Here is a 19,582-nt window from a genome sequence, read left to right as displayed (position 1 = left end):
GTCATTGCCTAAGAATAAATGTGCGCTGTGGCTAAAAGGAAGGCAAATGCTTGGCCTCATGTTGAACCTATAAGAAGGTGTAACCACCTTCATAGCAATCTCTCTCTCGGTCTCTCTCTGTCGTTTTTTGTTTTGTTTGGTTTTTTCTTTCTTGTCTTTCATCTTTTCTCAATAGGGCTATATAACAGCCTGCATGCCTTTGAAACGAAATAAGAATAAAAAACAAACATGATTAAAAGAAAAATGAATAAAATCCAGTGCTGTGTGTTGACTAATCAATCTCGCCTCTTCCAATCCTTCCTAATCACTTAAAGTATAACACGCCCTTTGCCACGGTTAATACCACACAAAGTGTTGTAGCCTACGAAAAATAGCGTACTCATTGGCTACAAGAAGCGTACATAGTCATATAATAAAGCGTACATGCTTCCACAACACACTCTTTCTATTTTATTTTTTCTACATTGTGGCTAAGTAAGGCCTACCTGGTTGTCCTTCAAGTAAAACTAACACTTACACAATGAAACTGATACTCGCTTGCTGCCTGTCCACTTCTCACGAGGTTCTTGTGAGCGAGAGGACACGTCATTAATAACAACAACAAAAAAATTGCGGGAGCATAGCGGAAAGCCACGCGAAGTGCGGTGGTGGAGGGGGCGTGTCACGAGGGATGTCTGACTTCTTTTTCTGGAAATAAACAGTGGCATAAGAAGCGCTGCTCTGGGCTCTTCAAGCGATTTGTTCTTCGGCGTTCTTGAAGCCTGGTCGACCGGACACCGAGATCTTTCGACTAGTGCCACTAGTGCACTAGTGACACTAGTTTTGGCACTAGTGACACTAGTGCCAAAACCCAGGATCGAACTGGGGTTTGATGCTTCGGTAGGAGAACATCTCCAAAGTTTCGTTTCAGCTCTGTACTAGTAACACTTCGTTGAAGAACCCCCAAAAATTCAACACCATAACGCGAACACACACCAGCGTTCGGAACACTGGCTATAAACAATCGTAAAACTAGTGTCCTGAATATGCCACTTCTCTTTCGTCTTGCATCGGACCTGGTGACCAAAAGTTTGATGTTTCTGTGCGGAAACCACGCGCCACGACAAGACGTCGAACTCGTTTACCTTAACGACACCGATCTCCCTCCATCTATCTCGTGCTCACGCACCTGCAGAATCCAGTTCATTTTAACTGACGTCGATATATACATTGCGTTATTTGATATCGACGCCTCCTCGGCCGGCTATAAAAGGACGGTGCACTCCCTTAGCCACGGTGTACACTTTAAAAGGAGTCGTAGCCCAGACGGAAGGTTTGCTGTTGCTCAAGTTAAAGACGGGCATTCTCGCAGTTCTACGGTCCCATTCTAAAATTCACACACGCGTCTCCACAACAACAGTATTTCTGCCCCCCCCCCCTTTTTTTTTTCTTTTTTTCTTTCGGGAGTCTGTGACAGCCTGCGTGCCCTTGAAAAGCAAAAATAACGAGAATAACAGAACGAAAACAATGCTTGCCTCCCTGCGCGGCACGCTCTTCTTTCGCTAACCCACCTTTCCCCCTCCCTTTCCGTGCCCCCCTTTCGGCGTTCCCAACCGCTTTTAACCCTTTCGGACCAGATCGATGGCAAAAGGGGTGAAGACGGCAGCCCTATGGAGGAAAGACAGCGACCAAACTAGTCCCGCGATGAGACGATGGAATCAGGGGAAACGAGTGAACGACGACGATGAGCCGGGAGGTGGGGGGAGAGGGAGCCCCGCCAGCCAGGACTCCCGAAAAAGAAGGAGCGTGCTACTGGAGGGCTTTGCGAGTGCGTGCGAGAGTGCGTGCCTTGGACTGTACGCTCGGGATCCAGGCGGCGGCCGATGAGGCCAGGAGAGAACGACGTGCGAGAAAAATTAAAGCCACTCCTCCCCTCCTCCCCTATCCCTTCCCGAGAGAGGAACGCCGCCGGCTCGTCGGTGGCTGCCTGTAAATGGAGAAGGGAAAACGAAAAAAAAGGGAAAGCGCTACGGACGACGTGCCGAGGAGCTAAACAACGATGCCGCCAAAACGAAAATAAAAGTAACGGCAATAATAACGAACCGGGGGCCGTGACGCTGACGACGAAGGGAAAACTCGAATCAGGGGCAAAACCGAACGAACGGGAAGGGATACTGAGGAAATGGGAGATGCAATAAGGGAACGAAGCGCGGAAGCGGGGAGAGGAAAAGGGGTGTGAGAGAGAAAGAGAGAGAAACGGATGCCGCCGCTGGCTCCTTGCACTGGTGGCTGGCCTCTTCCAAAACTGCCGCGTGCGTGACGCCGGAGGGGGGGGGGGGGGGGGGGGGACCGTCGAGAATGAAAAAGGGGAGAGCACGGCATGCGTATAGGGAAGATGGGGAGCTGGAGGAGGCTGGGTAGTGGGCAGACGGGTATAGGGAAGCGGGAAGACAACGAGGGGGAAAGAAGGGAGGAGTAAATTGGGGTACGAAAGGAGGCAGAGGGTGCTGTGAACAATAGCCCCGGCCTACGAATCGAGCCCCCTCGGATGCTTGCGCGCCGCGCTTGGCTTCCGCTTTTGGCGGGCACGCTCCTCTCCCACGTTCCCTCTTTACTTCCCGCCAGCAAAGCGATGCACGCTGGCGTGGCGCGCATCTGGAGAAGGACACCGACGGCGGCGGCGGCGAGCAACGAGGGAACAGCGAAGCGAGAGGAGAGAGTAGGGATGAATCGGGAAAACGTCGCCTATCTATACGGGTTTTGGGGAGTCGTCGCTGCAGCCGTGCAGGGAGAAGGACGGGGGGGGGGGGGGCATATCTCACACGCGTAACGCTCGCGCGTCCTCCTAACATGTGCGTGCGCAGTGCTCGAAGAAAGCGGACGTAAGACGAAATGAAAAATGTGGTCGCGTGCCCGGAGGAAGAAACGAAGGAGGAACTGTTTTGGGCGACGGGAATAAAACGCGTGGTGGAGCCTGGGAGAAAGAGGAATAAGAGACAGGCATGGTCCCTGGAGCAAGGATGCTTGGGGAAAGAAGTGAGGTGGGGGGGGAAGGTTTCGACAAGGGAGATGGGTAGGAAGGAAGTGTCGGTTGGCGCGAAAGCGGGAGAGGGGGGGGGGGGCACTGGGAACCGTTTTCGGTGCTTCGAATAATTAACGAGGCCCGCCGGCCTCGACCGGGTGCTCCGCGCAAAACGAGAGGGAAGACCCCGTTTCCCTCACGATTCACAACCATAGAGCAAGCAGGCAGGCAGGCCTGCTTGCATGCCTGCATTGCACTGCACGCCTGCTCGTTCGCATTCGGTCTGCAGCCGCTCTGCGACGAACACGCGGGCCACGTCTCTCTCTATCTTTATTTCCTTTTTTTTCGTTTCTAGGAACGTCGTCTTATCCCGAACCTCTCTCGAGCGTGTCGGGCGCTGCTGCCAAGGGAATCAAAGGGGTTAAAGGATGGCGAGGGAAACGGGGTATGGAGGGAGGGGTAAGCTACCCAGTGGTGGAAGAAAACGTAAAACAAACAAACGTCCGCGTCCCCCCGCCGTTTTACCCCATCCTCCTTCTCTTGGCGGATGGGAGCCGCTGGCGGATGCTGATTATTTGATAGGCCTTGACGCTGGGCCCTGCCACGGCCGCGCTTAGCATCATTAGTAATTGCACGCGCGCTCGCGCCACCGTGCCTTCGGTTCTTAAGCGGCGCCGACGTGCGTCTCCTCAGCCCTCGTCGTCTGGAGATTCAATCGAACTGACTCAGCCTCGGCGTAATTGGCCGATTTCCATTCTTTTTTTTTTTGCCTCTTGAAGCGCGTGTTTGTGTGCCACCTTTCTTGCCAAGTAGGAAGTCTCCTGCCGAAGGCGAACAGGTGGTGAACTCCAAGAAGCGACCAGTCTCCGTGAGGTACTTGGCAGCGCGTCTCACTCTTACCTACAGGCGACGTTGTTGAATCCCGCTTAATCGCTTCGCTAAAGTCCTGCCTTGACGACAAAATGAAGTCGACTACCAGTGTGCCTTATGCCATTACGATACATTCTACTGGCAGCACTTTTTTTTTTTGACACAGTCGCAGGTCAAATTAGGAGGCTGAAATTTTCCAAGTCCTACATCAAAATTCCGCTTCCTCGAGTTTCTAAAATATGAATTTTTCTCTCTAATGCACTGTATTTCATTCAAACCGGCCCAGCTCCTGTCTTATAAAAGCATTCCTTCGTTTTAAGTACATATTCACATACGGAAATCAGAGTTGGCTTCGGACTAAAGCTTCCTCTTAAGAAACGGGAAGGAAAGTTGCCAGCAGGTTTGTTTTCATCGTCTTGCCTGCATCTCACAGTTATCAGTTTTTCTTTTCGTTCTTGCAAATCCACTTCGTAGGCTGCCGTGTTGTGGCCTAATGACTAAAAAAATGCTGATCAAGGCTCGAACATCACTTACTTCCCTTGGTAGTTGCACCCTAACTCGTGTGACTGGCGATCCTAACGCTGTCTGTGACGCCATCCCTTCTATATATAGACCGAAAACGATCTCCTCCCGATTGCAAACGAACACTTGGTATAAATATCTGCTTTCAAAAATGTGTAAGTGCGAACACAAGGTTGTGCACACTTTCTGCGTGTCTCTCCTGTTTGGCGTGCAACGTATTGGCGTTTGGCGTGCAACGTCAGTCGCTATGCTTCTCGGCCGTTTTACACCTCCCGTAAGCAGGTAAATCCTAAAAATATACGCTTGTGAATAAAGCATGTCAAAGAACTTCACGCTCTTTCCACTAACTATGGGTGTTCGTCATGGGTGAACTCAGGGAGATTCCTAGGTACGATTTGGAATCGAGAAAATAGATTTGATGAAAATGTTACGGGGAAAAGAAGTAAGAAATGTATTTACAGTGTATTTACAAGCCTGGCAGCGGCTGACAAGATCATAGTAAGCACGCGAAGTCCCGAGCTTCGTCTTCTTTAAGTCCTCCCAAAACGTCTTCTTCATCACTCTGTCACAATATGAACGGCAGCATTTCCAGGTCCTAATACAATACTAATTAGTGTAAAGTTTAAAATGTGACTATTCGTTAACATCACGCTCATTTCGGTAATTCTAAGAGGTGGCCAGGAGCAAATATTAGGAAACATTTGGGCGATGAAGATATGGCATGAGGAGCTTTACTTTTTTTTAACATATGTTGAGCCATAATGGGTTATAAAAATAAAACTATCCTAATAATAACTGATTGCCGAAGAAATATAGTTGGGAAGGCCATGCGATGCGTGCGGCAGATAACCACTGGTCTATCAGACTTACAGAATGGGTGTAAAGATAAAGGAAGCGCAGTCGAGGACGGTAGAAAACTAGATGGTGTTATGGAGTGCGGAAATTTGCACGCATAATATGGTGTCAACAGGCGCAAGATGGGGGTAATTGGAGATCACTGGGAGAGGCCTTCGTACTGCGGTTTACATAAATATGATGATGATACGACGACGACGATGGTGATGATTATGATGATGATGATGATGATGATGATCACACGATCGTAAATGATGTTCATCTCTTCTTTGATGCTGTTCCAGGTGCCTCCTGTTGCGGTCCTCTGAGCCAGGGGGCGCCGCCTTTCGATCGATGTTGGTGACGTCACGAGAGCGTGCTTTGCTGGACCGTGCTAATCGCGAGACGACGCACGCCAGATGGCGCCACAACCATCCCCAGGTACGTGTGACTGGCATTCTTACTAGCCTCTTGTTTTGTCGCCCAAGACACGGCAGCCGAGAGCCTCAACACGAGGGTTTTGAGGGAACACGCAGAACACTTAGGTGGGCTCACAAGATGTAGTCCTAACCTTTCGCCCCTGAACCAAGGGAGGAAAACCTTCACCGAGAAGAATAGGCAGCAAGGTGTCCTCAAAGTGTCCCGAAAGAGTACCTGTTTCAGCGTTCCACGTTTCAGAATCGCATATCGTATTTACTCGAAAATAAGTGAAACAGTAATATAGGTCGACCGCTGTTATATTCTTCTTCTTTCTGGGGTTTTACGTGCCAAAACCAGTTCTGATTATGAGTCACGCCGTAGTGGAGGGCTCGGGATTAATTTTGACCACCTGGGGTTCTTTAACGTGCACTACAACGCAAGCACACGGGTGTTTTTGCATTTCGCCTCCATCGAAATGCGGCCGCCGGGGCCGGGATTCGATCCCGCGACCTCGTGCTCAGCAGCGCAAGGCCTTAGCTGACTGAGCCACTCCGGCGGGTCCCTGTTATATTGAACTCACCGAGAAACAAATAATCATAGTTCGAATATAGTTGGACCTCCATCATTATATAAAAAACGAAAAACTTTGAACATGGCATACCTTTAGTAGCGAGCTTTAGATTAGAGGACGCAAGCCACACCAAGCGTTGGGAGAAGCAGGGTCCATTGTAGGCCCGTCGCGCTCTTTTGTGCTCGCGTTGGGTTATTTTGTACGCCCGGCGGTTAGCGTCCCGCAACGTTTGGGTGCGGTTTGCGTCCCCTAACCTAAATATCTCCATTTACTTGGCTACTAAACCTCGCTGTTTGATTCTGCAAGCCACATCCTCGTCGGAAGTGCCAGAGAAGCCGTCTTTTTGGACGCTTCGTACGACGTTTATAGAAGCTTGGTTCTATAGACATTAGCTTCGCCGGCGTACTCGGCTCCCCAAAAGACGTCGTCCTGGGTGCCGTCGAGTGCGTTGCATATACAGCATTTCCTTCAGCCAATCTGGATAATCTCCAGAGTGATCTTACGGCGTACGCGACGGAGAAACTTCGATAGCTCGGTACATTCGCTATCTTTGTTCGCGAATATAGGTCGAGATTCTTTGGTTCCGAATATAGGTCTATAGCTCATTTTTAGGCGTGTGCGAATATTCAAAACTTTCTAATAACGAATCCAATAGTGTCCTATTCGGTTCGGTCTTCCAATCGAATAGTCACCACACGTAAACCCGAATATTTTTAATACTTTTCCGAATACTTCAAAACGTCAACTGCGCCCAAATAAACATTAAAAAAATTGGAACAAAAGTACGGTAAATTGTCACCCCACGAGGCATAAAACATGAGGACTTGCGTAGTGCAGCAGGCTACGTCACTTAGGTAGCCACACTTCACAGGTGGTACAGCGATCATTCGCACTCTTGGAAGAGCCTTGTGCATGCGAAGAAACTACTTGCGTGTTCCTAATGTTCCATTTGTGCGTTTAATAAATAACGCTTCATAACGAACTACGAGTACGTAATGACAAAGACTGGCTAACGTTAAGAATACTGGGATGGGAACATTATTTCATGTTAATTGAGATAACGGCTGTCATTATTCGAAAAATATTAGAAAAGTATTCGATTTCGATTCGCTTCTCGCAATATTCGACTCGTATTCGATTCGATCTCAAAAATCACATTCGCACACACCAACTCATTTTAGGTAACATTTTCGAAAAACAACAGCAACAGAGAAAGATCGACCTATATTTGAATAATCACTTTGTTTAAGCCTCATCATGTCGATGTTGTTCTACCTAAACAAACGCACTGCGCGTCTCTCAAGTATCGGCAGACCTCCAAACCTGCCACGTGACCGCCGCGCAAGCGCACATCGATACCATGACAACACGATTGTACAGACGGCGCCGGTGGTGCGAACGCACCTCGAGCGTCCGTATAATTGATATCGCAATCCAAGGTCTGTAATGCGTTCGTCCTCAGTGTCACCGACGTCGCTGTCAAAACCGCAATCAATGTTTTCATCATCAAGTGCTGTTCGCTTCGATAAGTCCGTAGTTTTCAGCCAGGCAAAGAAGCGCATTGTAGCCAGATGCGGTAGAGTTGCGCAGCCTACAGACTATCCCACCTGACAACTATGCACAGTGGTCTACGGAAGAAAAATATCAATGTCCCTCCATCAATCACAGAGATGGTCTGCACTCTATACTATACAGGCCGTTTTGCCGTACTTGGTCCAATATTTAAAAACACGACAGTGCCACGTAGCTGGGCAGAACCAAGGTAATGTTGCTTGCCGTCGCTTGGAGCAAGTTGGAATATTTTTTATTTAGGCTAAATACTTCATTAGTTATTAATTTATCACTTATCAAATATTATATACAGAGCAACATTGTCAATCAGAATATTGTAGGCCTCCATAATGAAAAAATATTGACTGAGAGACTGGCTTACTACTGCGGGATTCATAGAGCTGTTACATTCATGAAGCTACTAATTCATGGAGCTTCAATGTTCAGCCATTTTTATGACGCTTTATGATCGAATAAATAAATGCTCATTTGTACAAGATGCCCGAAAACCTCTTTTGAATAAAACACCGAACGCGGGTGGCGTTGGTGACTGTTGCCGGTGCCTTTGGAGGCGGCTCGAAGGTTTTCGACGAGATCAGCACGGGACACTCGTCGAGCAGAGCCGGAAGTCTTTACCACCTTCTCGTCTCGCAACGTTTTTATATAAATACGCATTTGGTGCCGCAGCTAAACGTCGCTTCCCCTCCCTCCCTCCCTCCCGTCCCCCCACGGTCTTGCGCGCGATGGAATAAGTCGCGTTTGCTCTCCGCCGTGCGTTAGCTCCGCGTGAAAGCGCGCGTCCTTCGCGCGCTTTCACTCGCACATGCAGCATACGGCGCGCGGCGACGATTTCATCGCCGTTGGACTCCATACGGAACCTCACGGCGACGGCGACGCCGACGACAAAAATCCGCTTGGAGTGTCCATATAATTGCTATCGCAATAAAATAACAATTGATATGGGTCAAAGTGTAAACGATAGAGTTGGGAAAACTTGCGGGACTCTCAAGCTTGCATTCATTGCGCGATTGGGATTGCAGCTATGTATAGAACACTGCGAGTGTGGCAGTTTCTTCACGGACAGGAAAGTCCTGTCGCGTAGGCATTCTGCACCAAGCGCGAGTCCCACCAGCCGGTCAGTAACAATCCTGGCCACACTATGCCTTTTCATTGCCTTTTCTTCGTTCTCGTCTCGGTCCGGGCATTCGTTCGATGCCGACGACTAATTCGAATGTTTCTGCCGCGCCATTCGAACTTTCCAGAGCTTCCCGTCCCAAACCCAACAACTCTGTTTTATTTTCTGTGCGCGTAGTAAGATTCGTTCTTTCGTTCTTGTGCTTTCTCTTCCTCTCTCTCTTTCCTATTTGTGTCCCCTCCCCTCCTCCTCCTCCTCTCAACGCGGATGCTTATTGCTTTCTTATTTCCCATCGGTATTGCGTCGCTCGCGTTCTGCAAGCTCTCTTCGCTTCGGGTCGGCTCCCGTAGTTTGTTCATTTCTTTATCTCTTCGTTGCTTCTTTTATTATTTTTTTCTTCCCTCTCGTCTTTAATCTCTAGCTGCGCACCGGCAGAGCCAAAGCTCTATCTTGGCCCAAAGGTTTAGTCGAAAGCTGGAGCGCGAAATTGGCCACGGGCCCCCGGAGTTTCTCCGGACGTGTTATTGCCTGCGGCTCCAGAGTGACAGCCGCCGACCGAAACCTGCTGCTGCTGCTGCTGTGTGTGTGGGAGAGGGCGAGGGGAAGGGTCTCAACCCCAGCCCTTTCCTAGCCTTCAGTACGCGCACTCCCTCCCTCCTCTCTCTTGCAAACCTCGCGCTCTTTCAGTCTTTCTTTTCGAATGAAACGAAAAACGAGAACGAACGGCAAATGAAAGAAAGACGCATTGCCAGCAAACGATGAGAGTGAAAGAGAAAGAGTGCAGGCTGCGGCGCGCTCGGGGGCCCGCTGCTCGCTTATATCGGCCCGCGACGGCCCTTGCATTCCCGCGTATTCGCCCTTCCTCCACGGCTCCTTTTGGCGCGCTTTTCTGTCTTTTTGGCGCGATTTCCTCTACTCTTCTTTTCTCTCTCTCTCTCTCTCTCTCTCTCGGCGCTCGTATCATTTCGCGCGCTTTTGGCCTCCCGCCCGAGCAGCCGCTCAGCAGCGCTGCCGTGTGGCTCTTACGTAATTATTGGCCCGCGCTGCGTGCGAGCGTTGCAGCTCCACAACCCACGTACCCTCCCTGCCCCCCCCCCCCTCCTGCTTCCATCACCTCCTCACCTCATACCCTACCCCCTCTCCCCGGGTATCATAGTATATACGAGGCGGCGACCGGCGCGCTGAAATTGGTGGCTGTTTAATTTCCTTACTGTTGCGCTAGTCGCTTCTCTTAGCCTTTTCTTTTGTATAATTTTTTTACCTATTTGCTTAGTTTTCTTGGCTCGCTTATAATCGTTCGGAAATTTTCCACGTAGCTCGCTCTTGCACATTTTTATATGGCACAAAATTATTGCCGCAATGTCCTACTGGCACGCTTGTCATTAGTTACCGGCATACCGCGCCGCTTTGCTGTCATACATTGTTAATTTTTTTTCTAGTACATCTTACACCTGGGCCAAGTTAGACCACCAGCTGGTATATATTTCACCGTAAGACGCCTGGCTATAGCGATCGAAACCGAATGCAGGAGCAATGTTTGTGTTATCTTCTGGAATGATCTCCTCTCCTCAGTCATGAAGAGAAATGCAAACTCGCGTCAGCATTAATTATTTCCTCGTAGAATCCAATTCCACCCCGTTTAGTTCATGCGAACTATTGTTGCCATGCTGATCATCCTGACTGATAAGGTAGGGACCGAAAACGTAGCCCTGCAGCTAAAGATTGCGTTGGGATTCTGCGAGGTGCCGTATTTTGTGGACAACGCAGAAACTATTGGATTTCACAGAGTGACATGAGACAAAACGGTGTGTCGAAATCAGGTAACATCGCCTCCAGCTGCAGGATAGCTCATCAGAAGCCCATTGGCGGCGCTGTTGAAATTAAGCCTAACTCCCACTGTTGAAATTCTAGCTTTCAGTCGTTTCGACAGCCAGGAGGCTATATATATACCACCTATACGAAATGGTGCTTTTTTGACATACACGAAAAAAATTCTCCTGTCTTTGTTCTCACGCAATTGCAAAAGATGTGAGCCAGGTACTTTTAGGTACGATGAACCGAACGCGAAATTTTCTCGTTATACTTTTTTTTTCCTTTTTTATTATTTTGCCAATATGGTACCAGTGGTATGACACGTGCCCTGTAAATCACAAAACGTCGCCTGTCCTCAGCGGTTCCTAATAATAAAAAAAACGTACCGGTTACGCAGACAATGACCGATACCAGCGTGCCCTTAGCAACTAATGACAACACGCGCCACCCCGTACGCGAAAAAACAAAAACGCAGGAACTCTACATTCCGCCTTTTGCGGCGAGTCTTAATTGAAAGCGTGAAGCGTGAATGTTTGCACAAAGGCGGAATCAAATCCAATCGGCGGTGTTTTTAACGACGTCCAGAGTAAATCCCTACGCGTGCTGTGCTCGTTTCGTTTAGTCGTTCGCTCCGAGTTTGCGGTATAAGTCACACAGCAAATGTCAGGAGATGCGCTGGCTTTAATGACTAGCAGGAAATGTTTGCCTGGCTGACGGCCTGACATACTACTACAGCGCCACGGGTTGGGTGTGTCCGTTCGTGTCCGCAGATGCACGGGCCGTTCTCGTGTCTGTGTATGTCTCTTATGAAATGACAAGAGCTAAGGATAGTGAGTAAGTCCAAGGTCAAAAGTTGGTCACTGGCGTGCTTGAAGGACGCTCTCCTATACAGATGACTTATTATATCATCCGTTCTTAACGCTCCTGGCGCGGTACAGTAGCGCCTTTTGCACTACCGGTCGGATAAGACGCGGGAACGCTTGGTTAGCTATAGTTTTATAGACGCAATTGAGAGTGTATTATCCGGATTATCGGACAGCTAATGCATTCATTTCAAAGTCAAAGCTTTCCAAAATACATTCGTCACCGACCATCAGCGAGGTGGCCAGCGGTGAACTACGGCCTGCGCAAACGACTACACACTTAGGTTTGTTCTCCTTTTTTTTTTTTTTGCGCCGTTGTTGTGCTCGTTGTAGTGCGTTGTCACTTCTTTTCTTTTCCTTTATCCTCCTCTGTTCCCTTTTTCCAATGCAAGGTCGCAAACGAGAACCAGTCGGCAACCGTTAATTTAACCTTTACGGGACCTCCGCAAGTTTTGGTCGAATTATCCGAAAGGTTGAATTAACAAAACGGCGGCAAAATGACAGTCTTCAAATGACAGGCTAGTTGCAGGATGGGGCGCCAGTGGTGATCAAATCAACTGAAGCGACATTTTTTGTTCCAGGTGCGAGCTAAACCAGTTTTCCTTCCATAGCCAATGTATGAATGCCAGTGCATTCGAATTAAGCGATATGTCGAATGAACTGAGATCGAATTAAAGGTAGTCAACTGCACTGCAATCTGCCAACACCTCTTTCCCTTTATTCCTCTCTCTGTCTCTCTCTCATGCCATAGCTCCTTCGCTTTCATGTCCCTAGATAAAAAAATTCAAGGGAGTTGCATTATTTCGTCTAGCTGCTATACTTCTCATCCTTGCGCTCTGCCTTCATTGCCCGTACGTGATTGGCTTAGTGCGGTCACGTGGCATTTCGGCTGGTTAGCGGTGGTGGCTACTTTTTCTTTTTAAAGATCCTAAAGTGCTTTCACGTGGCATGGTAGTACGAAACGTAGTACGCCACAAACTGGAATGTATTTTTTTTTCTAGGGACCTTAATCTAGGGACCTTACTGCCCTCGCGATAGCCCTATCCCCTGCACACACACAAAACACAACACACACACACCTATCAGTCCCTAAAAAAATGAAACCTTTAGTTGCCTGCAAGCGCTCATGACATCTTCTAACTCGCGTATTTCGTTTGCATGGTTATCCCTATTTCAATCTAACCAACTGGCCTAAGCCAACGTCTCACTGCACTTGTTGTCATGGCGTAAACGCAGTGTCAGTCACCCTTGTGAATAGTGAAGATTCAACTTCTGTTGAGAACCTTTGAGCTTTGTCAGTGATACCCTGGGGCTATGGCGCTTCAATGCTGAGCTCGAGCTCACAAGCTTGAATCTGGCCTTGGCGGCCGCATTACGATGCGGGTTAAAATGCAAGAATGCTCGTGCACTAAGATTCAAATGCACGGTAAATAACCCCAGTTGGTTATCCTGAGTCTGCCACGGCGGCGTGCACCTCATATTCAGATCGTGCACATGGTCATGACACGCAAAACCCCAGAATTGCTCTTTTTTTTTCTCAGTCCTACTTGAAACTACAACATGCTAACGACAATATCGGCGCATTCGTAGCACTGTCATAGGGACAAGGAAAAAATTCTAACACGCTCGAAATGTAGATAATTCCAACTTTTCGTGACCTGCCCCTAGAAGGAGTCTCAAACGCGCCATAATCGACCTCTATACGCGCGGCCTGAAAAAAAAAGAAAAATCCATCTGTGCTCTGCAATATAATCGAGAGAGCGGAGAAAACAATGCGCCATCGAAAAAGAAACTGTACGAGTGATCCGAGAAAAAAAAAAGATGGAGACCAAAAAGACAAACCTAGATGATACAAGAACGCCAAAGCGAGCAAATCGCTGCTCGCTAAGTCTAACGCCGTGTTCTGCAGACCAGTGTACGTGCGAAAGCACTTATACTCACCCACGTGTTCCTTTGCGCCGAGGGAGTTGAAACCGCGGTTGTACGCGCGCGCTCGCACACAGCCGAAACTTTGGGACATTTGAATATTGAGAGTTCGGGGTGTGAGCAAGGCAAGAAGGAAAGAAAGAAAGAAAGCAAGCTTGAGTCAAAGCCAGCATAAGAATCTTCACGTTGTTCGAGCGACAGAGAGCCAAGCGATTTTCCTCTCCCGAATCCCTTAAAGATCCCCCGCGAACAGGGCCAAAGGCTTATCCGTCATGCGCTCGCGCGTTCCTCCTCCGGAAACTTGCGCGCCGAGAGGGACGTGATGTCAATGCCGATCGGTCTCTCGCGACGACGCTCCGCCCAGCGCCGTCTCGTATCACAACTGCCCCGGTTCCGGTTACCGCTGCCAGGCGTCGCTTCTCACTCGGTGGAAAGTTATAGGAGTCTCGGTCTCCGGTTTACCCTGTTCTTCATTCCTTACTTCTCTTTCTTTCTTTCGTGTTTTATTTCTTTTCTTTTCTTTGTCTATTTTTCTCCCTCTTTCTCTCTTTATTTCTTCATGCGTGGTTTGTTACCGCTTCTTTCTATTTATTATTCTGCGGTTGGTGCTGCTCGCTCCACCCGCTGTTTGGTTTCTGATACATGGCCTAGAGAAAATTTTCTTCGTCTCTTCTACGGGCGAAGACGAAAGCGTACGGACGTCCCCAGAACGCGGCTTCCACGTCAAACACGAAATTCTGCTACGTTAAGGGACGGTGATTCTAATTTAACGGATGACCTCAAGGTGAAACTCTGAAATCGAGGTTATCAGCCGATGCCTCGCTGGAATTCTAAAGCTTTCGCGAATTTCGTGTCCCGTAAACGTTTGTGGCTGACTGTAAATTGTTAACATTTTTATTTGTCTCTTCACACCTTTTTTTTTCTTAGTATCAATTACATGTGACGCGCCATTCGATTTTTCTTATTCATCTTACGTAATCTCATGTGATCAGATAAATAAATAAGTGACAACAAAATGGGAAAGGGAGTGGACGCCCAGTTGGCTTCTCCGGAAAAAGCAGAAAGGAAGACAGAAAAAGTGAGTAGACAGAAAAGAGGAAAGTCATTTATTGCACGCGGTCACACATTCAGGAGCTCGTCATTGAGTCACTGAGAAGTCACATAGGGCTTTTTGGCGTCCCAGATGTACGAGGCCGCTGTCTCAGATTTGTCTCTCGTGTGACTGTCGTCTAAACGCGTCTGTACTTTGCGAAGGGCGAGTCTTTGATCGTCGAAGAGAGCACAGTCAAACAATAGTTTCCATCACGGTTTCTCCACAATCACATGCGTTGCGGCTATAGCGCTGTCAGGCATTGCAACCACCGAGGAATAAGTGTTCGAACCTTCAACCTACTCGTGACGGGTGTGGGTGTTGCTTCAGCGAATGAGCTACAGTAAGGACTGTCTTCGTATTTACCACTGCTGGTTATTCTGGTGCTACTGTGGCGGTTATAATACGCGGTGGTAGTGACCGGCTGTTATTTGGTGTCTGTGCTCTAGTTATCTGTCTCTCTCTGCTTTTCGTTCTCCCTATCTCCCCCTGCCCCAGTGTAGGGTAGATAACCGGATTTTACCTTCTGTTAACCCTCCTGGTCTTTACCCTTGCTCCTGTCTCACTCCCTCTGGGGAAACATGCGTTTCCTAACATTCTTTAGTGCCCGTATTTTTTCACGAGAAATGACCCATTTTCGCAAAGTACAGATGACCCTTGTTTCTAGCACGATTGTTTTTTTTTTTATGGAGAGGGAGGTGGGGGAGGATTTCACGGAAACACGACCGGTTTCTAAAAACATCAGAAACCCTCGGACGACCGCGCAAAGAGCGCAGCCAGCCTGGCGAAAATACACGGGGATAAGCAAACAATGGGCAGCTTCGTATATAAAAGCGAGGCGAAGTCCAGGCTCTTCCCAGAGCGAAGATTTTTATGATCCCGTAACATATCCAAGTCCGCAAACTTTAAAGATTGGTACAAAGCGCTCGAAATACAAATGAGCATTTGAGCGTTCCACTCGGGAGCGAATGCGAGTGTTCGTACGAAAGTTTCCAAGATTACGAACAAGTACAGCTTCCAGTCATAAAACGAGGGCCTGATATCGCTGTCACACGGTCACTTTCGAGCCTGCTTGAGTCGAAGCATATTCAAATAAGTGCAGACGGAATACCCTTACAATGTCATATTGAAGCACGCTTGACATTGTTTCTTGTTAATCACTCACTCGTTGATGGAGTGCAAATGATCTCGCCGATTTGCTTTTGATAGTTAAGTAATTTTACATGTCCCTAATTATTGCAGCGCCTCTCCTACGACTTCTTTATTTGTCCAGGTGTTTTCTGAGACGCTTAGAATTTGTCTACGTGATCAACAAACACGGGTGGCGACTAAACCAACGCTTTTATGCTACTCTATTTTCACCTCCTTCGCTAGATATTAGCCAGAAACGTCCACACTTGATAGATTACATCTATCTATAGAGTAACTGGCGTTCCAGTTATGTCTGTGTTTCATTGCATAAGACGACGTTTATTTAAAGAAGTAACTGGAACGCCAATGCATTTCTCCGCAAAGTTCGTGAATTAATATCTCGAAACTGGTGTCATCCTAAGAATTCGTTCTAAGTGAATCCGCCTTGCGAACTCCACGGCTACACTTTGTAATTTTAATATGGGCCGTAATGTTATTAGTTAAAAACCTAATTAGATCATTTTTGTTAATTAGTCTATTATGCATTTCAATTTTTTTGTGCAAGTAACGTGCGCCTCTTCGAGTAGGCTAGCTCACGAACTAGAAATTTGTTATATGCCACAGGCAACCTTTAAAAATTTTTGGAAGTGTTCGCTGAAACACCCAGCATATACTTTAGACCACGTAGAAAGCAAAAAAATCTAACAGTAAGCAACCGGTTTCAACGCTGCACGCCTAATCGCCTAGGTATCACTACCTTCACCTAAAGAATACTTTTAAAGAAAAAGAGCGAAATGCTTCAACCGTGCAAAGCGTGCACGCAACACCACACGTGAGAGGTGAAAGGGGGGGGGGGGGGCGGAATTGGAGGCAGAGGTCGCTAAGTGATGCAGAGGAGGGGAGGAAAAGAAGCCCCGGGTTGTGAAGGGGCGGGCGCAGGCAGCCTCCAAGCCGCGGATGTTGGAGCCCTGGGCTGAAAGCATGCCGGCCTCGTCGTCGTCGCCAACGTCGAGCTAAAGGCTTATTTGCATCCCGGGCCCGCGTCGTGGCGCCGACAGCAGCAGCAGCAACAGAGCGGCGGCCATGCGGATCCAATGCGCGCGCACCAGGCAGGCCCAGCAGTAGCGAGGCGGCAGCTGCTAAGCGCGTGCAGGGATTTCCGAATGAGTCGTTAGCAATCGCGCGCGCGCTCCTGCGTTGCAAACACCGGAGGAAGTTCTTCAGTTCCTTTTCTTTTTCTTTTCGGTCATTTTTTTTGTCTTTTTTTTTTTTCGTGCGCCCATCGTCTCAGCCGCTCGAGCATTTCGTTCGGTTTTCTTCTCATTCAGCTCTCACTATCTTTTCGCAATCGTGTATGAAGGAGGAAAGAAAAGAAATTGATCCTGATGGTCTCGTTTAGTTCGGTACAAACAGTGGGCTTCGAGGTTACGCGTGACGTTTTTTTTTGTTTTTTTGTTTTTTTTAACCCTCTAAAGGCCAACGTATGAAATATGCTTCGCCGAGTGTGATGCCTCAAAATTCTTTACGAAACACCGGCAGCTAAGCCCTTTATTGACGAGTGTTGCCTACAGGCAACATGCCAGAACAAAAAAAAATCCGTGCTAAGTTTCAGTATTTATTTATTTATTTATTTATTTATTTATTTATTTATTTATTTATTTATTTATTTATTTATTTATTCATTTGTATTATTTTTTTATTTTTTTATTTTACCCTCAAGCGCACAGAGCTTTACAGAGGGGAGTAGGGTACATAAATAGTGAACAAAATACCAAATGTAAGAATATGTGCAATTCTAATAACAGTAGTATAAAACGCTGAATTGACAGAGAGCAATCGTCGTTTGTTGGTTTAGAATGGGAACACCGGACGCGAAAGAAGTTTGGCACGCAACTCGCTTCCTCTCGAAAGCATGGCCGTCGTCATCATCATCATTATCATCGCCATCATCAACATCGTGGTCGGAGGAGACAGAGCGATGTAAGATCTCCGACTGCAGTGGAATCACACACGTTATCTAAAGCACATCAAATGTGTACCTGTGGTTCACATGAGACGAGAGCTAGTCTGTACAAGTTCCAAACGAAGTGATAGGTGGCTTGGGCTGACTGACCACTTCCAGTTTACTGCCCCGCGTTTCCCGCCTATCGCTGAAGAAGTATCCTAACAATATATTTTTGTTGATTATGCTTATTCTCAATGTGTCTTGCACATTTAAATAGAAAATGAACACTTTTTTCTTATATCTATATGTGCCGTCATAAAAACCGGCAGATCCCACGCCCTGTGAGAATCGATGTTATGCGAAGCAGTGTGCGGGGAGCCTACCGTGTTAACGAAACGACCATGAGAGCACCAAGACCTAGGCGGCTCTTTCATGACCTACATGACACGCATGTCATGAGCCCTCCGGAGTCCCTTTAGCTACACCTAAAAAATCATAAGGCGAAAGCCTTAGTCATGCTCATGACTATGACTTTGACCATCAACCTTCAGTCTTTTCCTTCCCTTAGTACCACATACCAACCCATTCCATTGGTTTTTGAGTGTTAATCTTTTTTCGCTGAATCATTGTCATTTTTTATGAGTCATTCTCATCACTATGACTTCTACCACCATACTTTAGTGTTTCCGTCACTTAGTACCCACCTCCGAACCCATTTCAATGGTTTTTGAGCGTTAATCTTTTTTTTTTCGCTGAGTCATTCTCATTTTTGCTGAGTCATGGTCATGACTATGACTTCTACCATAATCCTTTAGTGTTCTCTTTACGTGCGTCTGAACTCATTCTAGTGGTTTCTGAGTGTTAATTTTTTTTTTCGCGAGTCACTGTCAGGACCTACATGGCACGCATGTCGTGACATTTATGTCATGACATGAGTAGTAATCTTTTTCGCTCCGTCATTGTCATGACCTACATGACACGCATGTCCTGACACATGACATTCCATGTCATGCATCATACATTTATGCCATGACCTATCACTTATGTTCATCATACACTCCTGTCATACTATGCCAATTTTGGTACCTACCATGTTAACGAAAGGACCATGACAGCACCAAGACGTAGGTGTCTGTTTCATTACCTACATGACATGTCATTTATGTTCGTTGTATACTCTTGTCATAGTATGCCAATTTTGGTACATACCAAGTTAACGAAACGACCATGAGAGCACAAAGTCGTAGGCGGCTATATAGATAGATACTGTCAAAGTAGCAAATGTTCGCCAAGAAATGCTTCGCATTTAAAATGTTAGGCGTAACGCGTTAAGAGACAGGAACAGAGCGGTGTGCATTAAACAGCAAACGGGGATAACCGATATTCTAATTAACATTCAGCGAAAAAAATGGAGCTGGGCAGGCCATGTAATGCGTAGGGTAGATAACCGTTGGACCATTCGAGTTACAGAATGGGTACCAAGAGAAGGGAAGCACAGTCAAGGACGGCAGAAAACTGCGTGGGGTGATGAAGTTAGGAGGTTTGCAGGCGCAATTTAGAATCAGCTAGTGCAAGACAGGGGTAATTTGAGATCACAGGGAGAGGCCTTCGTCCTGCAGTGGACATAAAAATATGCCGATGATTATGAGGAAGATGATGATGCTAATTAGGGTTGAACTAGAATAACTTTTAGTGTTTCGTGTGCAAAAATATACTATCCGGGAAGAGGAGTAAAGGTGAACAAGTTGGTCAAATTTTTCGGCATATTTGGAACGTACCTTGAGCATCGCCTTCGTTGTCGTGAGTCCGTATCACCCCGAACCATAAACACGCTATTATGATGCCCGAAATGCGCACCACTAGGCATCTACTTTAATCGTCTGCGTAATCGCGTGGAACGCATTTTGATAA

General features: G+C 47.4%; 1 protein-coding gene across 1 annotated transcript in view; it reads left to right on the top strand.

Moving 5' to 3' along the window:
• LOC119465940 (myelin transcription factor 1-like protein) overlaps nucleotides 1–19,582 on the top strand; it is a 292,459-nt gene that overhangs the window by 152,125 nt on the left and 120,752 nt on the right. Inside the window, exon 3 of the mRNA XM_037726417.2 lies at nucleotides 5,533–5,668. The gene's annotated coding sequence lies outside the window, so the exon portion shown is untranslated. The remainder of the gene's footprint in view (nucleotides 1–5,532; nucleotides 5,669–19,582) is intronic.

This window comes from Dermacentor silvarum, chromosome 10 (genome assembly GCF_013339745.2).
Source record: "Dermacentor silvarum isolate Dsil-2018 chromosome 10, BIME_Dsil_1.4, whole genome shotgun sequence".
Taxonomy (NCBI): Eukaryota; Metazoa; Arthropoda; class Arachnida; order Ixodida; family Ixodidae; genus Dermacentor; species Dermacentor silvarum.
The sequence above is the reverse complement of the archived record's forward strand: the minus strand, read 5'-3'. Positions and strand labels throughout refer to the sequence as shown.